The sequence below is a fragment of the Toxorhynchites rutilus genome, chromosome 2, assembly GCF_029784135.1.
Source record: "Toxorhynchites rutilus septentrionalis strain SRP chromosome 2, ASM2978413v1, whole genome shotgun sequence".
NCBI classification, from domain to species: domain Eukaryota; kingdom Metazoa; phylum Arthropoda; class Insecta; order Diptera; family Culicidae; genus Toxorhynchites; species Toxorhynchites rutilus.
In genome coordinates, this window is record NC_073745.1 from 172,369,447 (window position 1) to 172,394,591 (window position 25,145).

The 25,145-nt window shown below is 40.0% G+C and overlaps 1 protein-coding gene across 4 annotated transcripts in view; it reads right to left on the reverse strand.

Annotated features, from left to right (window-relative positions):
• The window catches only part of LOC129771922 (organic cation transporter protein), a 422,831-nt gene that overhangs the window by 206,620 nt on the left and 191,066 nt on the right, over window positions 1–25,145 (reverse strand). The gene's annotated exons all lie outside the window — the stretch shown is intronic.

Below are 25,145 nucleotides of genomic sequence, written 5' to 3' on the forward strand. Positions count from 1 at the left end.
TGGTGGGCTTCCAGTATCGAGGAAAATGTGGAAATATCTAATCGTTACTGAAAATAATCTGCCAGTTCCTCTGGGAATTTAAAATTACATTCATGTGAAAGAGTTTATTTTAATGTTTTCTATCCATGTAACACTGTGACCAAATACATTTGGTTTTGTGATTTTTCAATCAATCGCAATTAACAGGATAGCTTCAGAAGATTATTTTTCCCCATCTGTAGGATATTTCCGTATCCAATATTGTATGCGCCCGCAATCGATTCTTGCTCTGTCGCCGAAAGTTCCGAGCTCAGATAGTTCATTCCCCTCTAGTTTGCCTTCCAAATTGCCATCGTAAACCACACCTTCTCTCGATTCAATCACACACAAAAAGCATAGTTAAGCGATATTCTGGTGGTGAGACACATTCATTTTTCGTGAGGACATCGACAAGACAACATCGTTGCCTAACGTGCTGGAGGAGGTGCACGGCGAAGGATCGACACATACACGCGCAGAATTCTTTCCGTTTGGATGCCATTCAGCATCGAGAAAGTTCCGGAAAGATCTAATCATTGCTGGGAAATAATCTGCCCGTTCCTCTGGGAATTTAAAATTACATTCATGTGAAAGAGTTTATTTTAATGTTTTCTATCCATAAAATATCCATATAATACATTTGGGTTTGTGATTTGTCAATCAAGTACAGTTAGCAGGTTAGCTTCTGAAGATTATTCTTCAGAACAAGGTTTTTCGTATCCTATATTGGATGCATAAAACCTTGTGCCTCCAACGTAACGCTCTCGTTTTCGAAGTCTCCCAAATATTCATTTATTCATTCATTCAGAATGGATTTAGATTCAACTTCAAACAAATGATCTCTAAATCAACGATAGTCCTACGTCACCCTTGCGGTTATACCATAGATATAACCCACTTCCTGTTTTTTCTTCTGCTAACAGCTGCCGTTTTGCGATTGCGTTTGCCACTCGCTGCAACTGCCTGTTGTTGTCTTGATGTCCACCGAACCGAATGTGTTCTGTTCTGAATGCGGGTTTTCTTATCGTCGCGAGCAGCTTTACCAGCCAACTCGATCACTTCGACGGCCGAAACTATATAACGCCGGCTAGGTGGGCTGGTGCACTGGTACTAACGCGCTCGGCCTAGCTACTCTTTTCCTTCTTTGCCATGTCCAGACATGGCTGCTTGGGTTGGTTTGTTGAAGTGTTTTGATGCGAACCGATGTGGTGTACGGTTTGAATGAGAATGATCGTTACGGCAGCGGAGCGGGGATTTTTAAGCTGACTGGCTGGCTCGAGAATTACGCATGTGTGAGACTGCGACCAATGTTTCGTTCATTTTTTTCTTTTTCCTTTCCAATCGTGGTTCATTCTATTTCGCTGCTGCTCTGGTTGCCCGTTTTGGTCGGTACGATTTGAAGAGCACAAAATGGACCAATCAAAAATGGGCACATAGTGCATTTGGACAATGCTTGATATTTCACAATTATTCAATTATTTATCTCAAGAAAAATGAAATGTTATTCATTATGATAGATGCGTAGATATATTTCCTATCAATTGCGATCTATTGAGAAATGCTCGAGTTATAAGTTGGAACGCTTATAACTCGAGCATTTCTCAATCTTGCATTTTTTCCTACTTGTTCAGTGCCTAGATTTCCATTTCACCCCCTATATCTTCCGGTTAGACGTAGTCCTACGTCAAAAATTCAAAAACTTCAACTTCAGATGATTTGAAATCATCTGAAGATGAAAATTTCCGCGTTAATGATAAAACAAGGAAAAGATATAAAAACCAACAACCAGAAATCTCTCAACCGGCCACCCTACTTCATACAAAACAGTACCCAGTACGAATCGAACAATACCAAATTATTTAAAATTTGACCCTAGACTGAAGACCAAGACTTCCAAAGGTAACAAACAGTCAAAATAATTTCAGTTATACCTCCTTCCACATTAATTAAACCGTTCAAGAGTCTCCATAATATTTTTTCAAGTTCAACACTCCACACAAAAACAGTACACTTGTTGTCCAAGATTCAACATCCAACCGAAAACTTGCCATTCAATGGAATTTGCGTGGGCTTAGTAGGTCAATGGATGAAATAAAATTAATGTCAGCTGAGGAGAAACATCTCCCACTAACACTTGCATTCCAAGAAGCCAGAGTGACTAAGATTACATCCGATTTTAACCTTTCACTACAAGGTAAATACAAGTGGTACTTCTGTGAGGGACTTACCTCACGCCAGGGTGGAGTATGCCTTGCTGTTTTGAGCCATCTCCCACATACCCTCATCCAAATTTCATCACAGTTACAGATATGCGCAATCCAACTCACGGGACCGTTACGGTTAACCCTCGCTTCTATATACATTTCCCCAACGCATAGTAACAGTAATTTGGAAGCAGAAATGAACAATGCCATCCAACAATTACCACACCCTTTCATAATCATGGGTGATTTTAACGCCTACCATACTGTATGGGATGGCCAAAGATGCAATTTAAGAGGTAAAATTATTTTAAAAATCGTTGAACAACTTAACCTCATCATCCTGAACGACTTCCAACATACTCGTATGAATGAACACTCTGGCTCTACTTCTGCAATTGATTTAACGATTACCTCATGGGACCTTGCGCCCAGAGTCAGATGGTGTGTCGATGATGATCTAAGAGGAAGTGATCTCTTTCCCATTCACATCTGAACACTGACCAGTATTCCAAAAATCCTCCTGCGAAGGAGATGGTTGTACCAATTTGCCGACTGGGATGGTTTCGAATCAACCATTTCGCATCTGTTACCTGCACAGGGTAACTATTCAGTAGAGGAGTTTTCCCAAGTCGTTTTCGCAGCTGCGAAAGCTAATATACCCCGCACTAGTGGTATCTCCGGCCGGAAGGCAGTCCCATGGTGGAATAATGATGTCAAACTGGCCATTAAATCCAGAAGAAAAGCGCTAAGGAAGCTTAGAAGACAACTGGACGGTAGTGAGACAAAAGTACTTGCCCTAGCTGATTTTCAATCTGCTAGAGCTAGAGCAAAGAAAATTATAGCGGAAGCTAAACAAAATAGCTGGCTTAAATTTCTTGATAGCTTTTGCCCTCAGACAACTTCTAGTGAACTGTGGAGCAAGGTTAATGCAATCAGTGGCAAAAGAAGATCGCGAGGCTATTCCATTACGATCAATGGTACCACTACCGATGAGCCCGGAACCATTGCTGAACATTTAGCTGACCATTTTGCTAGTACTTCTGCCACCTCCAACTACAAAAGCGACTTCAAAGCTCGTAAAACTGCCGCGGAGATTACAAAGTATCCCTCGGACTCTGGGGAACCTCATATTTACAATATCAGGTTCTCTATGAAAGAAATGTTGTGGTCCATTAGTAAGTCCAAAGGCAAATCAGCCGGACCAGACGAAATAGAATATAGCATGTTAAAACATTTACCTTTCCACGTCAAAACGTCGCTGCTCCAAATTTATAATAACCTTTGGGCTAGCAAATGTTTCCCCGACTCATGGAAGGAAGGCCTAGTCATTCCCATCCCTAAACCGATGGAGAAAGAACCACTAGCAACTAGTTTTCGTCCCATCACCCTTCTCAATTGCCTAGGTAAGGTCTTCGAGAGAATGATCAAACGGAGATTGATGACGAACCTTGAAGAACGTCACCTCCTGGATCCTCGACAACATGCTTTTCGTCAAGGCAATGGTACCAATACGTACTTCAGCCAACTTGATCAACACCTTCACGTGATCACGCGAGACCACCTCCACGGGGAACTCGCTCTGTTGGACATATCCAAAGCCTACGATACAACCTGGAGATATAATATCTTGGACCAACTCCATCAATGGGGTATCGAAGGTAATTTGTTCGAGATAATTCGCAGTTTTCTACAAAATCGTAGTTTCAAAGTTCTTCTCGGAGGAGCCACCTCCACCAGTAAACTGCAAGAAAATGGAGTGCCACAGGGTTCTGTGCTATCGGTTGCTCTTTTCCTGATAGCGATGCAATCATTATTTGATGCCATACCCCAAAATATTGACACTTTGCTATACGCAGATGATATTCTGCTAATTTCAAAAAACTCATTCCCAGAACTAGCAAGAAGAAGACTTCAGGAAGGAATCTCATCTGTTAATAACTGGGCGAATTCCGTGGGATTTAGGATCTCAGCTGAAAAATCTCAAGTTCTTCATTGCTGCAACAATAAGCGTCACAGGAAAAAACTACGTTCTTATCTTCTGAACGGTAGTTCCATTAAACGAGTCAATTCTGCACGAATTCTCGGTGTAATGGTGGACAAAAAACTCACGTTCAATAAACATATTAAGAGTACAATATCGGACATTAAAAACCGCCTTAATTTAGTTAGCGTTATAAGCGGTCGAAGCCGAACAGGATCCCGCAAAACTATCTTCAACATTGGAAGAAGCTTAGTCTATTCCAAACTTACTTACGGTATTGAACTCTTCAGCCGTGCCACATGGAAAACGCTTGAAGAACTGAGGCCTAGCTATCAAAAGATAATAAGACTAGCATCAGGCTCGCTGAGTCAGGCAATTTACCCTTCAAATTGTTCCTCACGAGATTCTACAGCACGCGCGCGATACGAACGCTTGAGAAACATCCAACAGTTGAATCCTCTCTTGTGAGAGTGAATAACTGGTTGCAGGATACATGCCGAACCACTCTTCCAACGATTGTATCAATTCCCATTATTAACCTTCGACCGTGGTATAAAAGGGAACCTCAGATTGATTGGTCAATTAAAAACTCTGTGCGAGCTGGTGAAAACAGCAGCATAGTTTTGGCCTTTTTCAACGACCACATCCACAGTAAATACTTTATTCACCACAAGATCTTTACAGATGGATCCTTTCATGGTTTACAAGTAGGTATCGGCATTTTTGTTAATAACCTGCAAGTTAAGTTCCAACTCCCAAGTATCTGTTCGGTATTTTCAGCTGAATGAGCGGCACTTCTTATCGCTACATCAAAGTGCGAACACAACAGGAAGACGGTTATTTTCACCGATTCTGCTAGCGCGCTTCTTGCTCTTGAGAGCGGAAGTAGCAAACATCCATGGGTACTCGCAATTGAAGAGAAAACTGCCCAAAATGATATCACCTTCTGCTGGATCTCAGGTCACTGTGGAATCCGCGGTAACGAAGAGGCTGATCGCCTAGCCAAAGAAGGGAGAACATCCGAACTATGGAGCACAAGCGTCCCATCTGATGATATAATCAGATCTATGATCTATGATGACATGCTGGGAGAACGAATGGAACATCTGCAGAGATACTTTTTTGAGAAAAATTAAAAACACTACCCATCCTTGGATGGATAGAAACCAAAGATCTTTTCAAGTATGTCTAACACGTCTTCGTATTGGGCATACAAATTAACGCACAGGTTCTTGTTTGAAAAAACCTAACCACCCATTTGTAGTACCTGTAACGTCAGGCTGACCGTAGAACATTTTCTACTTGTCTGTCCACGTTACAACCTTATGAGAACAAAGTTTCAGATAGCTGACAACCCAAGGACAGCCCTAGCAAGAGATAACTTGGAGGAGGACAAATTACTGCATTTCCTGAAGGAGACGAATCTTTTGGAGCTTATTTAACCACTATACGATTATTTGCTATATGTTACCGACTTAATCACATCATACATACTAACACCTAATGCTTGTGAGCTAATATATGGGTTACCAACGTATTACATATGTTAGGTCACACACATTTTATTTATTAAAAAAATATGGGGGGTAATGTCGGGGACATAACCGGAATGACGTGGGACTAACCCAACGGCTGTCAATTTAAATTTACTAAGATAAAGTTACGTGCACGTGAAGTTACTCGGGGAATGGATTAGTTGGCTCGAAGAATTTACTCTTTAAGAAACTTTTGATGGTTCTGAAAAGATCCTTTGGTGTTGCCATTGGCTCTTGTGTTGCTGGATCATAACTTGAGTGCTGTCTCGATGGTGATGCTAAACGATCGCTTTCCTCGCCAAAGCTTCCTGTTTGAGGCTTTTCACTTTTGGGATATATTCCTGGAATTCGCTAACACTTGTTGTAGAGCCCACCTATGAAAAAAACTCACCAATCGGTTAAACGCTTAAAAAATGGCGCATTTTTCGATTTTCGCTTTCGATGCGAATATTTCCACAGCACTCTTGAAGATTTTTCACTCCTTCTATACGACCGGGAATCATTAGAAACACACTGGTCGGGTAAAACACTCAAACAATACTGAACGAAAACATGAAAGCCCATAGCCGCCACGTTTTATTTCACTTCCTTCACGTATATTTCACCTGGAAACATAAAAAACACTGGCAAACATCCCGATTAGCGATCTTTGATTCTACTGCACTCGGGAAAAGTAGAGAGCACTGCAAGCACTTAACACAACTTAGACCGATGCAGTGAGAATTATTCGCCAACTGATGAAAAGTAGCGTCGGGGACGCCATGGAGCGCGTCTTTTTTACAGATGCACGGAAAGCACCGATGAAAACGATGGATGGATAATTCATTTTTCTGCTGAATCTGAAAATTGGAATTGATTAGTACATATAATTAGCCCTGATAAAGGCCCTTCGATAGCAATCAGTATAATATAACGGAAAACTTTGTAATAAACTCTTTACAAAGCGGAATCGGACGATCCTTCTCGTTTGACTACCTAATGCCAAATGATGATTGTTTCAGAGTGGAGAGCGCATTGTATCCATGTTGGTTGGCAAGAGAATCGCATCGGATTAATTGCGATGTTCGCTGCCGCTGCTGTTGCTGTTGTTGCTATTGCAGCAGTCCGACGCCAAGCTCGATTGCGGGTTGCTCGGCTTAGCTTCGATGTTCGCTGCTACCGAAGCAGACCGATGCGACCCTCAGCTCAATGGTTGCTTGGGTTAACTTCTCTGTCCGATGCTGCTGCTGTTATTGAAGCAGGCCGATGCGACGTCCAGCTCGATTACAGGCTGCTCAGGTTTGCTTCGATTTCGCTGCTGCCGTTGCTGCCGGTATTTCGCACTAGCTCTTGTCCGCGTCATGTCCGTTGTTAGAATGCAAGCTCTGCCGAATGGCTCGCGCTTTTATAGCCTGGCTATGGTTTCCTTTCATGTGATTGGTTCATAATTTTGGCGTGTGGCAAGTGTCTCGCGTTTCTTATTTATTATTTATAATTATTATATCACCCTATTCTGTACTCTATACTCTAGTTGCCTGTTTTGGTCGGTACCATTTGAGGAGCACAATTTGGACCAATCAAAACCGGGGACATAAAGCGTTTGGATAATGCCTGACATTTTACAATTATTCAATTGTTTATTTGAAAGAAATAATAATTTTCTATATTGTGATAGACGCGTAGAAATATTTGTAACCAATTGATGCAAACATCTTTCCGATTTATTAAGAAATGTTCGAGTTATAGGCAATCAGAATCTTTCATTTTTTCCTGCATGTTCGGTGTTTAGGTTTTCATTTCACCCCCATATACTCCGGTTAGTCGTAGTCCCACGTCAAAAAATAAATAAATAAATATATAAAATACAAAACAAAAAAAAACAAAAAACAAAAAAAAATTAGTTAGATATCACAAATCAAACACACCCACACACACACTTAGACACACACTCACAACAAAATACACAGATTTTGATTTTGACGTAGGACTACGTCTTTCATTTCTATACCGGGGTGTAAAATCAAAGTTTCGAAAACGAAAGCGTTACGCCGGAGACCGAGATTTTGAGCGTTAATAGCTCCTAAACAACTGAACGAAATGGTATGATAAACACTTCATTCGAAAGATAAAATGTCTACGCGTTATATACTTGTTACTTTTTGATCCAAAAACTTGTTTCAATAGTCTTAAAATTGCTTTCAAAACAGGCTATTGAAATCACCAATCGGTATATAAGCGAGCGGCGCTCGGAAATCCACTCAGTTCTAATTGAACAGCGATTGGAGCATGTTGTCGCTGTTGCGGTGAAGCTCTTTATTTTTCATGAAAGCGCGGATGAACGGTGTCACCAAGAGCCTGTTTGTGCACCCTAGGCCAGAAGGGAATCTATCAGGAGGAGAGTGATGCCACAAACGGTTCCCTGGGAAGACATCGCTACACACACATACACGCGCGGCTATTAACAGGTGGTTATCGAGTTGGCATTAACCACTGGTGGGCTTCCAGTATCGAGGAAAATGTGGAAATATCTAATCGTTACTGAGAATAATCTGCCAGTTCCTTTGGGAATTTTCAAAATATATTCATGTGAAAGAGTTTAATTGAATGTTTTCTATTCATGTAACACTGTGACCAAATATGTTTCAATCAAGTGCTTTTAACAGGTGGTTATCGAGTTGGCATTAACCACTGGTGGGCTTCCAGTATCGAGGAAAATGTGGAAATATCTAATCGTTACTGAAAATAATCTGCCAGTTCCTTTGGGAATTTTCAAAATATATTCATGTGAAAGAGTTTAATTGAATGTTTTCTATCCATGTAACACTGTGACCAAATACATTTGGTTTTGTGGTTTTTCAATCAATCGCAATTAACAGGATAGCTCCAGAAGATTATTCTTCCCCATCAGTAGGATATTTCCGTATCCAATATTGTATGCGCCCGCAATCGATTATTGCTCAGTCGCCGAAAGTTCCAAGCTCAGAGAGTTCATTCCCCTCTAGTTTGCCTTCCAAATTGCCATCGTAAACCACACCTTCTCTCGATTCAATCACACACAAAAAGCATACTTAAGCGATATTCTGGTGGTGAGACACATTCATTTTTCGTGAGAACATCGACAAGACAACATCGTTGCCTAACGTGCTGGAGGAGGTGGACGGCGAAGGATCGACACATACACGCGCAGAACTCTTTCCGTTAGGATGCCATTCAGCATCGAGAAAGTTCCGGAAAGATCTAATCATTGCTGGAAAATAATCTGGCAGTTCCTTTGGGAATTTTCAAAATATATTCATGTGAAAGAGTTTAATTGAATGTTTTCTATCCATGTTACACTGTGACCAAATATGTTTCAATCAAGTGCTATTAACAGGTGGTTATCGAGTTGGCGTTAACCACTGGTGGGCTTCCAGTATCGAGGAAAATGTGGAAATATCTAATCGTTACTGAAAATAATCTGCCAGTTCCTTTGGGAATTTTCAAAATATATTCATGTGAAAGAGTTTAATTGAATGTTTTCTATCCATGTAACACTGTGACCAAATACATTTGGTTTTGTGGTTTTTCAATCAATCGCAATTAACAGGATAGCTTCAGAAGATTATTCTTCCCCATCAGTAGGATATTTCCGTATCCAATATTGTATGCGCCCGCAATCGATTATTGCTCAGTCGCCGAAAGTTCCGAGCTCAGAGAGTTCATTCCCCTCTAGTTTGCCTTCCAAATTGCCATCGTAAACCACACCTTCTCTCGATTCAATCACACACAAAAAGCATACTTAAGCGATATTCTGGTGGTGAGACACATTCATTTTTCGTGAGAACATCGACAATACAACATCGTTGCCTAACGTGCTGGAGGAGGTGGACGGCGAAGGATCGACACATACACGCGCAGAACGCTTTCCGTTAGGATGCCATTCAGCATCGGTAAAGTTCCGGAAGAGTTCTAATCATTGCTGGAAAATAATCTGCCAGTTCCTCTGGGAATTTTCAAAATATATTCATGTGAAAGAGTTTAATTGAATGTTTTCTATCCATGTTACACTGTGACCAAATATGTTTCAATCAAGTGCTATTAACAGGTGGTTATCGAGTTGCCATTAACCACTGGTGGGTTTCCAGTATCGAGGAAAATGTGGAAATATCTAATCGTTACTGAAAATAATCTGCCAGTTCCTTTGGGAATTTTCAAAATATATTCATGTGAAAGAGTTTAATTGAATGTTTTCTATCCATGTAACACTGTGACCAAATACATTTGGTTTTGTGGTTTTTCAATCAATCGCAATTAACAGGATAGCTTCAGAAGATTATTCTTCCCCATCAGTAGGATATTTCCGTATCCAATATTGTATGCGCCCGCAATCGATTATTACTCAGTCGCCGAAAGTTCCGAGCTCAGAGAGTTCATTCCCCTCTAGTTTGCCTTCCAAATTGCCATCGTAAACCACACCTTCTCTCGATTCAATCACACACAAAAAGCATACTTAAGCGATATTCTGGTGGTGAGACACATTCATTTTTCGTGAGAACATCGACAATACAACATCGTTGCCTAACGTGCTGGAGGAGGTGGACGGCGAAGGATCGACACATACACGCGCAGAACGCTTTCCGTTAGGATGCCATTCAGCATCGGTAAAGTTCCGGAAGAGTTCTAATCATTGCTGGAAAATAATCTGCCAGTTCCTCTGGGAATTTTCAAAATATATTCATGTGAAAGAGTTTAATTGAATGTTTTCTATCCATGTTACACTGTGACCAAATATGTTTCAATCAAGTGCTATTAACAGGTGGTTATCGAGTTGCCATTAACCACTGGTGGGTTTCCAGTATCGAGGAAAATGTGGAAATATCTAATCGTTACTGAAAATAATCTGCCAGTTCCTTTGGGAATTTTCAAAATATATTCATGTGAAAGAGTTTAATTGAATGTTTTCTATCCATGTAACACTGTGACCAAATACATTTGGTTTTGTGGTTTTTCAATCAATCGCAATTAACAGGATAGCTTCAGAAGATTATTCTTCCCCATCAGTAGGATATTTCCGTATCCAATATTGTATGCGCCCGCAATCGATTATTACTCAGTCGCCGAAAGTTCCGAGCTCAGAGAGTTCATTCCCCTCTAGTTTGCCTTCCAAATTGCCATCGTAAACCACACCTTCTCTCGATTCAATCACACACAAAAAGCATACTTAAGCGATATTCTGGTGGTGAGACACATTCATTTTTCGTGAGAACATCGACAAGACAACATCGTTGCCTAACGTGCTGGAGGAGGTGGACGGCGAAGGATCGACACATACACGCGCAGAACGCTTTCCGTTAGGATGCCATTCAGCATCGGGAATGTTCCGGAAGAGTTCTAATCGTTGCTGGAAAATAATCTGCCAGTTCCTCTGGGAATTTTCAAAATATATTCATGTGAAAGAGTTTAATTGAATGTTTTCTATGCATGTTACACTGTGACCAAATATGTTTCAATCAAGTGCTATTAACAGGTGGTTATCGAGTTGGCATTAACCACTGGTGGGCTTCCAGTATCGAGGAAAATGTGGAAATATCTAATCGTTACTGAAAATAATCTGCCAGTTCCTTTGGGAATTTTCAAAATATATTCATGTGAAAGAGTTTAATTGAATGTTTTCTATCCATGTAACACTGTGACCAAATACATTTGGTTTTGTGGTTTTTCAATCAATCGCAATTAACAGGATAGCTTCAGAAGATTATTCTTCCCCATCAGTAGGATATTTCCGTATCCAATATTGTATGCGCCCGGAATCGATTATTGCTCAGTCGCCGAAAGTTCCGAGCTCAGAGAGTTCATTCCCCTCTAGTTTGCCTTCCAAATTGCCATCGTAAACCACGCCTTCTCTCGATTCAATCACACACAAAAAGCATACTTAAGCGATATTCTGGTGGTGAGACACATTCATTTTTCGTGAGAACATCGACAATACAACATCGTTGCCTAACGTGCTGGAGGAGGTGGACGGCGAAGGATCGACACATACACGCGCAGAACGCTTTCCGTTAGGATGCCATTCAGCATCGGTAAAGTTCCGGAAGAGTTCTAATCATTGCTGGAGAATAATCTGCCAGTTCCTCTGGGAATTTTCAAAATATATTCATGTGAAAGAGTTTAATTGAATGTTTTCTATCCATGTTACACTGTGACCAAATATGTTTCAATCAAGTGCTATTAACAGGTGGTTATCGAGTTGCCATTAACCACTGGTGGGTTTCCAGTATCGAGGAAAATGTGGAAATATCTAATCGTTACTGAAAATAATCTGCCAGTTCCTTTGGGAATTTTCAAAATATATTCATGTGAAAGAGTTTAATTGAATGTTTTCTATCCATGTAACACTGTGACCAAATACATTTGGTTTTGTGGTTTTTCAATCAATCGCAATTAACAGGATAGCTTCAGAAGATTATTCTTCCCCATCAGTAGGATATTTCCGTATCCAATATTGTATGCGCCCGCAATCGATTATTACTCAGTCGCCGAAAGTTCCGAGCTCAGAGAGTTCATTCCCCTCTAGTTTGCCTTCCAAATTGCCATCGTAAACCACACCTTCTCTCGATTCAATCACACACAAAAAGCATACTTAAGCGATATTCTGGTGGTGAGACACATTCATTTTTCGTGAGAACATCGACAAGACAACATCGTTGCCTAACGTGCTGGAGGAGGTGGACGGCGAAGGATCGACACATACACGCGCAGAACGCTTTCCGTTAGGATGCCATTCAGCATCGGGAATGTTCCGGAAGAGTTCTAATCGTTGCTGGAAAATAATCTGCCAGTTCCTCTGGGAATTTTCAAAATATATTCATGTGAAAGAGTTTAATTGAATGTTTTCTATGCATGTTACACTGTGACCAAATATGTTTCAATCAAGTGCTATTAACAGGTGGTTATCGAGTTGGCATTAACCACTGGTGGGCTTCCAGTATCGAGGAAAATGTGGAAATATCTAATCGTTACTGAAAATAATCTGCCAGTTCCTTTGGGAATTTTCAAAATATATTCATGTGAAAGAGTTTAATTGAATGTTTTCTATCCATGTAACACTGTGACCAAATACATTTGGTTTTGTGGTTTTTCAATCAATCGCAATTAACAGGATAGCTTCAGAAGATTATTCTTCCCCATCAGTAGGATATTTCCGTATCCAATATTGTATGCGCCCGCAATCGATTCTTGCTCTGTCGCCGAAAGTTCCGAGCTCAGAGAGTTCATTCCCCTCTAGTTTGCCTTCCAAATTGCCATCGTAAACCACACCTTCTCTCGATTCAATCACACACAAAAAGCATACTTAAGCGATATTCTGGTGGTGAGACACATTCATTTTTCGTGAGGACATCGACAAGACAACATCGTTGTCTAACGTGCTGGAGGAGGTGGACGGCAAAGGATCGACACATACACGCGCAGAACTCTTTCCGTTAGGATGCCATTCAGCATCGGGAAAGTTCCGGAAAGATCTAATCATTGCTGGAAAATAATCTGCCAGTTCCTCTGGGAATTTTCAAAATATATTCATGTGAAAGAGTTTAATTGAATGTTTTCTATCCATGTTACACTGTGACCAAATATGTTTCAATCAAGTGCTATTAACAGGTGGTTATCGAGTTGCCATTAACCACTGGTGGGTTTCCAGTATCGAGGAAAATGTGGAAATATCTAATCGTTACTGAAAATAATCTGCCAGTTCCTTTGGGAATTTTCAAAATATATTCATGTGAAAGAGTTTAATTGAATGTTTTCTATCCATGTAACACTGTGACCAAATATGTTTCAATCAAGTGCTATTAACAGATGGTTATCGAGTTAGCATTAACCACTGGTGGGCTTCCAGTATCGAGGAAAATGTGGAAATATCTAATCGTTACTGAAAATAATCTGCCAGTTCCTCTGGGAATTTAAAATTACATTCATGTGAAAGAGTTTATTTTAATGTTTTCTATCCATGAAACACTGTGACCAAATACATTTGGTTTTGTGATTTTTCAATCAATCGCAATTAACAGGATAGCTTCTGAAGATTAATCTTCCCCATCAGTAGGATATTTCCGTATCCATTATTGGATGCATAAAACCTTGTGGCTCCAACGTAACGCTCTCGTTTTCGAAGTTCTCCAAATATTCATTCATTCAGAATGAATTCAGATTCAACTTCAAACAAATGATCTCTAAATCAACGATAGTCCTACGTCACCCTTGCGGTTATACCATAGATATAACCCACTTCCTGTTTTTTGTAAAAAAAAGGCTCTTTTCCGACATTCGAATACAATTTTTGCGGGGATGGCACACAAGTCAAGTAATATCTTTTAATCACCATATAATTCACTTTCAGCTTCCCGGGATAAACATAATTTATCATTTTTTTCAGCGTGTTTGATATAATTACTTCTTATTCCTACTACCAGGTGACCAAATATGCCTCCCATCACTAACGTACTTCTCTTCCAGCATATGTTATACGATTATTACACTATATACATGATGTAACGGAAACGAGAGCAGAGGAAGCATGCGCGAAATTTGATAAAAAAAAACCCAAGGCCTTTCTCAAGGCTAGAGACGAATGAACTGCAAAAGTTTAAAGTCTCTATAATTCAAGACCTTCCTTCCTTCCTCGTCAGTACACGCTCGTGAGTTGGCAGCGCATGTGGAGTGGAGATGAGTTCGGTCGTTGGATACACACGATTATCCCTAAGGTCTCGACGAGTGCATGGTTCAAGGGATTGAATGTAGATCGTGATTTCATTCGCGTGATATCTCGGCTTATGTCCAATCACTACAACCTAAACGCGCATCTCTATCGCATTGGGCTCGCAGCAAACAATCTTTGTGATTGTGGCGATGGCTACCACGACATCGAGCATGTTGTCTGGTCGTGTATCCGGTTCCATACTGCTCGCTCTCAGCTCTCTAGAGCACTGAGAGCACAAGGCAGACAATCGGAGATCCCCGTCCGGGATATCTTAGGTAGCCGTGATCCTGATCTTCTGCTTCATCTATACCTGTTCCTCAGAAACGCCGATGTCAACGTTTAATGATGTTTCCTTCGTTGTGTCCCCGTTTTATATCCCTTCTATCCGATCGATAAACTTTTACTTAGTCGCGGCAATACATACACACACTCTTTACAGATACACGGGCCAAAGGTTGTGCAGTCCACTGATCATTCAACAAGAGCCAAAGGTTGTACCGCTCATGACAACTCTACACGAACTGATGATTGCGCCGGTTAGTGACCATTCTATCCTGGATTCCTCGAGTCGAGAAAGACGCACCACGCTAGATATGAGGTACAGACTAGGGGGGCGATGCTGATTAAGGGTCAGCTGCATCCCAATAGGAAGTATCCCGTGTCGGGCACACGTACAGAGCATTGGAGACAGCAACATCCGAATTTCGAAAACACTTGTAATACTAACCTCGAGCCAACCGCGAGTAATCGGTTACATATTACTAACATAGATAACAAGAAAAATTGTCAAAGTATTAAACTCCCGGCCCCGTGAGGCTAACGCCATATGAGCCTTGATAAAACTATATATTTTGGAAAAAAAAGGCATCCGTCACATGTCACTCCCCGAAAGCGACCACAATGTCCCATTAATACATAGGGCTAAAACATGGTTAAAAAATCTCACGAAGATCTTCCCGATATATGTGAACGTTCATCTGTTACGGGAAGAACGTCAAATCGCCGAACATTAACCTTGATCTTCTCAAGGTGGTTCGTGCGGGAAACCCTTCTCCAAAAATCAAAGCCTGCTTTAATAACCTCATTGCAATCAATTTTCAAATCAATCACCAGGTATAAACAGATGGTTCAATCAGTGCCGATGGGGTTGGATGTGGAATTTTCGAGAGTAGATACACAGGTAGCTTTTCTCTTCCACCGCAATGTTCCATCTTCAGTGCAGAAGCTTTCGCCCTTTTAATAGCTACCCAAGATTGCACCCATGATTTCCATCCTACCACAATATTCTCCGACTCAGCTAGCTGTCTCCACGATCTTCTGAGTGGAAACAGCAAACACCCATGGATGAAACAAACAGGAGAGGCTGCTTCAGATAAAAACATCTCCTTCTGCTGGGTTCCTGGTCACTCAGGAATCCGCGGAAACACTGGCCGGCAAGGGCAACAAAATCGAACCCCCAGACATGCTCTGTCCTCCATCTGACATTGTCCGCTGAGTAAAACAGCAAGTCCGTGAAAGGTGGGACATAGGCTGGATAAACAGCCGTCCCACTCATCTTCATAAAATCAAAAACTCCACTCTCCCTTGGGAGGACCGCCTCAATAGTAGGGAAAGGTGAGTCCTTATCGCATTGGTTTTGGGACAACGACGTCTTATTCTCCCCCACATTTCTCTTTCACCGAATTCACATTTTCCCCTGTTTTCACATTCAGAATGACAGAGCCATCCCGCCCCTCACGTACAGCATTAATTTGATTTACGGAACGATCGAATTTTTCTTTCAAACTCTGCTTCGTGGTTTTCGCCGATTGTTTCACATCCTTCGATCGAACTTTCACTACAGGCTCTCTGTTTTTCCATTGGTTTGGAGTTGATCTCTTGCTCCTCAGCATATCAGCATAAGTTGTGCGTTTTGCCTCATTTACCTTATTTTCCCCAGGAATAGGAACATGAAGGTCCTCAATTATAGGTCTCTTCCGCGATCGAAGATGGCTACTTGGTCCAGACGGAGTAACAATATCAACTACTGGCTCATTTGTTTGATTTCTTGTTCTCTCCCATTCTTTTCCAATTGATTAAATTTCTCCTTATTTTATTCTACCATACTACTAATTTCCTTCGATAATTTTCCAACTTCCGTTTCAATTTTTAAACTCACACACGTTTCCATATCTTTCATTCTTCTGTCCAATTTTTCTTCCCATTTTGGCACACTTTCATTGAATTTTCCAAGAATGTCATTGGATTTTTTTTCATCACATCATTGTAGCTAACTTGCTGCTTGCGGCACTCATGACACATATATTTCAAACCACGATTTGTTTTCATTGCTTCCAACCCAATGAGGTACATATAGAGGTGGAGCAGTAGGCGAAGTATATCTGTATTGGCAAGCAAAATATCGTGTCGTAATTATTTGCATTCAATAAGGAATGTATATGGAAGAAACAAAACAATGTTGAAAGTACTCACGGTTGCATGATAATTTGAGCCACAATTTCCATGAAATCATTCAACTGTATGTTTTTTGACAGATGACCATTATATCGTGGCTTATTTCGATAATTTATGTGGTAAACAGGTCCAGAGAACAATCATATGCTTAGTTCTTGAAATCAGTAACATTTTCGGTGAAATTTTGATTAACTGGCGATTATTCTCTCACAACATACACACCGACACTGAGAGCCTTGGAAACATACACTGCATAACGTTAAAATAATGAAACTTCGTTTATATCTATGAACGTGGGGAAGTGAAAATGGCACATGGAAATATCTCTTTTATCCGTCTTTTTCGATGTGATTTCACAAACATTCACTGCGCACTATCACATTAGCCTCATATTCAAGCGGGAAAAAAACAGGAAGCGGGTTATATCTATGGTATAACCGCAAGTGTGACGTAAGCCTATCGTTGATTTAGAGATCATTTGTTTGAAGTTGAATCTAAATCCATCTTGAATGAATGAATAAATAAATATTTGGGTGACTTCAAAAACGAGAGTGTTACGTTGGAGACTCAAGGTTTTATGCATCCAATATTGGATACAAAAAACCTTGTTCTGAAGAATAATCTTCAGAAGCTTTCCTGTTAACTGCACTTGATTGACAAATCACAAAACCAAATGTATGTGGTCGCAGTATTATATGGATAGAAAACATTAAAATAAACTCGCTTGAATGTAATTTTCAATTCCAAGGGGAACTGGCAGATTATTTTTCAGCAACGATAATTTCTTTCCAGGTTTCCTCTCGATAACCAGCAAACGAAAAAAGTTGCTCCTTTCAGTTCGGCCTATAAAAAACTTTTCTGAACTCTAATCCATCAAATTTGGAGCCCTGAAAAGGGCTGTTGATTATATGCTAAGCTAATATAGCACGCTCTCCTCGGATACGATGGGCCAGCTGGATGTCCTTGGGCATGATGTGACGCGTTTTGCATGGATAGCACACAAATTGGTATCTTCGAGTAAGCCTCCTGCAGCGTCATAGCCGCGGAACTTTGGAAGCGCAAGTCGGTTTTGAAGTCCTAAGCAATTCCACGAACCAAATGCTGCAAAGGTATCTTGCGGATCAGCAATTCGGTCGACTTCTGATAGCGACGAATTTCATGCGAAGTTCCCGGTCGATAGCGATGTGGCTTCTTCACGCTTCCTGCGGCTGATGCGCTTATCCGAGCTGCTTTCGTGGTGCCTTACCACCGAAAGACTAACGCGTCACATCATGCCCAAGGACATCCAGCTGGCCCATCGTATCCGAGGAGAGCGTGCTATATTAGCTTAGCATATAATCAACGGCCCTTTTCAGGGCTCCAAATTTGATGGATTAGAGTACAGAAAAGTTTTTTACAGGTCGAACTGAAAGGAGCATTTAGCGAAAATCGTGGTTTCGATAATAATTCGTTACCGGTAGGTGCCATGGATATGGATTTCTTAATGAAGAATATGAAATACATGACATGATGTAGTGAATATATCCCCATATCGAAGAAATCACTTTGGTGAAACTGCATTATAAAATGATTTGTGTACGAATGCCGCTATCGATAGTCGACTCTAATTTGCGCTGGGTAATTTCCTCGGAGGACTCGATTCCTCCTTTGAGCATTAATAATCTCTTTCTAGCAAAACGATGTGGTATTAATCACATTATTTGAATGATAGAATGAAGTAGTTTTCTGCCAATTTCCTTCAACCTCCAAACGTATCTTTCTTCCGTTTGTCGTTTTCGCGTTCGCTAATCCTTTCTCACAACACCCATTTCTAGTTTGAGAAATTGTTGAGTAAACATTGTTTGTCAGTGCGCGTAGAGCGGGAATTCCTAAAGATTCATTGCACCTCTAATAAATTGCCGAAAGACGTGGTCTTACGTTGATCGCACTTGATTGAAAAAATCAAAAACGAAATGTATTTGGTCGCAGCATTATATGAGTAGAAAGCAAATAATCGCTCGAAAATGACTTGATTTTCGAGATGTGAAACATTTTCCGTTTTTCATGTTATGCATCCAATATTGGATACGAAAATTTCCACTGATGGGGAAAAAAATATTCAGAAGCTTTCCTGTTAATTGCGATTGATTGAAAAATAACAAAACCAAATGTATTTGGATAGAAAACATTAAAATAAACTATTTCGCATGAATGTATTTTTCAATTCCCAGGGGAACTGGCAGATTATTTTTCAGCAACGATGATAGCAACGAGAATTCCGCGCGTGTATGTGTGTGTGTGTGTGTGTGTGTGTGTGTGTGTGGTGGCTGCTCCGATGTTTCAAGCGGAACCGTGGCATCACTCTCCTCCTGATGGATTCCCTTTTGGCCTATGGTGCACAAACAGGCTCTTGGTGACACCGTTCATCAGCGTTTTCATGATAAACGAAATTAGCTTCACAACAACAGCGACAACATGCTCCAATCGCTATTCAATCATAACTGAGTGGGTTTACGAGCGGCGCTCGCTTATATACCGATTTTTGATTTCAATAGCCTGTTTTGAAGGCAAAAAAACAAGACTATTGAAACAAGTTTTTGGATGAAAAAGTAACAAGTATATGACGCGTAGACATTTTATCTTTCAAATGAAGTGTTTATCATACCATTTCGTTCAGTTGTTTAAGACCTATTAACGCTCAAAATCTCGGTCTCCGGCGTAACGCTTTCGTTCTCGAAACTTTGGTTTTACACCCCGGTATAGAAATGAAAGACGTAGTCCTACGTCAAAATGTACTTTTTAAATTGATAAATTACTTTCTGAAAATAGCATTTTCACATGGATGCGGTGGGCAATCAAAGATAAACACAACGACTGACGTCACTATTTGAGAAATAGTTATGGCAGCGCATGCTGTGTCGCTCGAAACTCTACCATCTTCATTACATTTTTCCAGGACATTGCTTCCTACCCATGCCTATCTATTTCTTCCGAGCATTTTAAATGCTTTATCAAACCACACGACCCAAAACACTTTGCGCTTTCTTCCTTTATCGCTTCCGTGCAAACACCACACTGCACGGTCGATGACATCGTCTTCTCGGCCGCTGACCTGTAGGTCAGCCTGTGTTGAGATATCTGCAGCCCACTGCTCGTTCGCGTTGTACGGTAAAAATTCACACACTTCAATCGAAGTTTTAGGATTATTAGTCAACACTTATCAAACATCAATTGCATCAATTAATTATGCTTGTCAAGCTCTTCACATAGATAAATTTTTTCAACATAAAAATCGTCAGAATGACACTAGAAATCCAACTTAAAAAGTAGAAGGATCTTTGCATTGAGGCACAAACGAAAGCTTGACGTAGGACTTTGATTATTGGGAACAACTACTTTTGAATTGTGTTTTTTGAAATCCGTTAATTTAACTCATTCAATACTCCAAATGGTTACCCTGGAAAAATATTTTGTCCGTACAGAAATATAAATCGATCGTTCGCCTGTTTTCGTTTGTCACTTGATTTTGCTGAGAAAGAAAAGGAGCGACACTTTTCTAGTACCTTCTTGAACTTTATTATTATCTTTAATATTAGTAAACCAAACTGGAATTCAACAAATATAGGAACTTCACTGCTATTCATGTCCTGACATTGATGGTGGCTAGATCAGATAGGACATTTTCTAATTTGTATGATTTTTTTTCCAATACTGTGGAAAGAATATGTGCTTCTTCTTTAAAAGTCGCAAATTGTATGGCTAAACATATTTCACGCTCGACAATGCTGTATGTTATAATTTGATTCGTGCAATTTTGGCATATTTTCTGTTGAGAATCAACCAACGTTCCATGAAAAATAATATTTAACAATAGTTCAATCAGAAAAAAAATCCCATAACCCTATTTTTTTATTTTTTATAATAATCCGGTAATGACTATAACGATAACACCTACATGCGATAGGCCAAGCAATGGATTGAAGGCAACGAATTTTTTTTTTCTTTTTGCTTTCCCACTTTTGTTTACCCAATCCATGCATTGTCACAACTCCGTCACTCCGTATTTTTTCTGATAAACAGAAAATATAAAAATATTACACATGAATTGGAAAAAAAGGCACTAAGTTGAAAATTTACATCCTCGATGAAAACATAGTTTAATTGCAATAGTGAAAATCATAATTTTGACAATCCTAATTTTAGATTCAAAATTACACATTACATGTATTTTTCTCTTTTTCGGTTCCATACTCTTTTTCGGCTTCAGCAACGATGATAGCAACGAGAATTCCGCGCGTGTATGTGTGTGTGTGTGTGTGTGTGTGTATGTGTGTGGTGGCTGCTCCGATGTTTCAAGCGGAACCGTGGCATCACTCTCCTCCTGATGGATTCCCTTTTGGCCTATGGTGCACAAACAGGCTCTTGGTGACACCGTTCATCAGCGTTTTCATGATAAACGAAATTAGCTTCACAACAACAGCGACAACATGCTCCAATCGCTATTCAATCATAACTGAGTGGGTTTACGAGCGGCGCTCGCTTATATACCGATTTTTGATTTCAATAGCCTGTTTTGAAGGCAAAAAAACAAGACTATTGAAACAAGTTTTTGGATGAAAAAGTAACAAGTATATGACGCGTAGACATTTTATCTTTCAAATGAAGTGTTTATCATACCATTTCGTTCAGTTGTTTAAGACCTATTAACGCTCAAAATCTCGGTCTCCGGCGTAACGCTTTCGTTCTCGAAACTTTGGTTTTACACCCCGGTATAGAAATGAAAGACGTAGTCCTACGTCAAAATGTACTTTTTAAATTGATAAATTACTTTCTGAAAATAGCATTTTCACATGGATGCGGTGGGCAATCAAAGATAAACACAACGACTGACGTCACTATTTGAGAAATAGTTATGGCAGCGCATGCTGTGTCGCTCGAAACTCTACCATCTTCATTACATTTTTCCAGGACATTGCTTCCTACCCATGCCTATCTATTTCTTCCGAGCATTTTAAATGCTTTATCAAACCACACGACCCAAAACACTTTGCGCTTTCTTCCTTTATCGCTTCCGTGCAAACACCACACTGCACGGTCGATGACATCGTCTTCTCGGCCGCTGACCTGTAGGTCAGCCTGTGTTGAGATATCTGCAGCCCACTGCTCGTTCGCGTTGTACGGTAAAAATTCACACACTTCAATCGAAGTTTTAGGATTATTAGTCAACACTTATCAAACATCAATTGCATCAATTAATTATGCTTGTCAAGCTCTTCACATAGATAAATTTTTTCAACATAAAAATCGTCAGAATGACACTAGAAATCCAACTTAAAAAGTAGAAGGATCTTTGCATTGAGGCACAAACGAAAGCTTGACGTAGGACTTTGATTATTGGGAACAACTACTTTTGAATTGTGTTTTTTGAAATCCGTTAATTTAACTCATTCAATACTCCAAATGGTTACCCTGGAAAAATATTTTGTCCGTACAGAAATATAAATCGATCGTTCGCCTGTTTTCGTTTGTCACTTGATTTTGCTGAGAAAGAAAAGGAGCGACACTTTTCTAGTACCTTCTTGAACTTTATTATTATCTTTAATATTAGTAAACCAAACTGGAATTCAACAAATATAGGAACTTCACTGCTATTCATGTCCTGACATTGATGGTGGCTAGATCAGATAGGACATTTTCTAATTTGTATGATTTTTTTTCCAATACTGTGGAAAGAATATGTGCTTCTTCTTTAAAAGTCGCAAATTGTATGGCTAAACATATTTCACGCTCGACAATGCTGTATGTTATAATTTGATTCGTGCAATTTTGGCATATTTTCTGTTGAGAATCAACCAACGTTCCATGAAAAATAATATTTAACAATAGTTCAATCAGAAAAAAAATCCCATAACCCTATTTTTTTATTTTTTATAATAATCCGGTAATGACTATAACGATAACACCTACATGCGATAGGCCAAGCAATGGATTGAAGGCAACGAAATTTTTTTTTTCTTTTTGCTTTCCCACTTTTGTTTACCCAATCCATGCATTGTCACAACTCCGTCACTCCGTATTTTTTCTGATAAACAGAAAATATAAAAATATTACACATGAATTGGAAAAAAAGGCACTAAGTTGAAAATTTACATCCTCGATGAAAACATAGTTTAATTGCAATAGTGAAAATCATAATTTTGACAATCCTAATTTTAGATTCAAAATTACACATTACATGTATTTTTCTCTTTTTCGGTTCCATACTGCTCGCTCTCAGCTACTGTGTCTCTAACCTTCAAAAAGGCCCTTAGAAAACTTTACTTTTTCCTCGTATTACTTCTCCACCCCCATTGCCTTGAGAAAGGTATTCGATCCCTCACCGTCCAGATCGCCCAGCAACGATGTTGTTCAGTCAGTATTCCCACAGTCAGTATTGCCTCAACGAGATCCACTGTTTATAATCTAGGCAAATATTCCCCTTCGTTCTTCTTCTTTTCCTTTGTTCACGGAGACTTTAGGTCTTACGATTTCCCCTTCGTTGCTCGACGATAAGTTGCCCGTTATTGACAGCTATGTTCAAGAAAGCACACAAATGGACAGAACAAATGTATGGGAAAATGGAAACGCTTATAGTTTTTTGGAATTTTAATCGTTTACATACCATGGGATTGTAATGTATAGCATATCAAACAAATCTTAGGGAATTATCGATTCGTTAGGCATGTAAATCGCCAAAATCCGTTCGCGGCAAAAATAGTTATTAACGTTAACTTTATTTCATAAAAACGTGACCTGTTTTCTGATTTGGCACCCTTAATGAAAGACGTAGTTCTACGTCAAAAAAACGCAAGGTCGGGAGAATACGGGGCACGCGAAGTGTGTGAACGAGCGTTGTCGTGCTGCAATATTATTGGCGCTGAGTTACCTCTATCAAGACAAACTCGAAGTCGGAGGTGTTCCAGTGTCTGTATATACTGTATATTCGAAGACTTTCACTCGATACTCATATTGATGGAGTTTTAAAAAAATATATTTATGGCGCCATTGTGTGGTGGCGGCCATTTTGGATTTGCATTCTTCATAAATAACTGTGTTCTACTAGTCAAGCCCTTTCATTTGATACCCATATTGATGGGATTTTAGGTTCTCAAGACAATGGAATACGCAGTTTTATAATGATAGCAGAGATAAACTTGTGTTGACAAGAACGGGGTAAAATTTCTATTATTAGGTTCGTTACCAAGCGCGATTCGGATGTTTTTCTTGCGGGGCCCAAATAGTCTGTCGGTACGCTAGTAATCAGAGAAATAACCGGGAAACAATAATTATTTTTACTTTTGAAAAACCAGCACTGGATCGATCCCCTGTATACAAACATACAAACAGGGCAAGCAACAGAACTGTTTAGTAGAAATAGGAATTTGAATCTGTGCACTGAAACATACCATTCGTAGTATTTAAGTGTACCAAATGTGCCATTTTTGTCATTTGTACCATTTGGACCATTTGTGCCATTTGTGCCATTTGTGCCATTCGTGCCATTTGTGCCATTTGTGCCATTTGTGCCAATGTGCCATTCGTGCCATTTATGCCATTTGTCCCAATCTGTGCCAGCTGTGCCAAAATGTGCCAACTGTGCCAGCTGTGCCAAAGTGTGCCAACCACTCTTTAGAAAACAAACGCAGCGCTGCGCTTGAGTTTAATGTTCATCAGCGCGCGCTCAAAGAATACTCTTATTCTATTTTGGTGCGAAGAGCACAAAATTCATAAGCACGACAGCGCAAAATGTACCCGGCGCAGAACTCAGATATTAACATTTCTTCTCACTTGTGTGATGCGCGTCTCATTCTATACATACTATACTCATTCTATATTCTTCAATGGCACTAACGTTCCTAGAGGAACTTCGCCGTCTCAACGTAGTATTACTTGCGTCATTTTTATTAGTACTTAGTTGAGATTTCTATGCCAAATAACACGCCTTGAATGCATTCTGAGTGGCATGCTCTAGAATACGCGTGATCACAGTGCAAGTCGGAGGAAATTTCTTTGACAAAAAATTCCCCCGACCAGAACGGGAATCGAACCCGAACACCCGGCATGTTAGTTATGACGCTAACCACTCGGCCAAGGGAGCACATCAAATTCTAGCGCCCGCTTTGTCTTCGTTCGCATTCGAGTATCTGCTCCCGTGCTGATCGGTCGCATTTTTGGAGAGCTCGTGTTTTTTGACAAAGTTAAATTCGTTCGTGGCACGT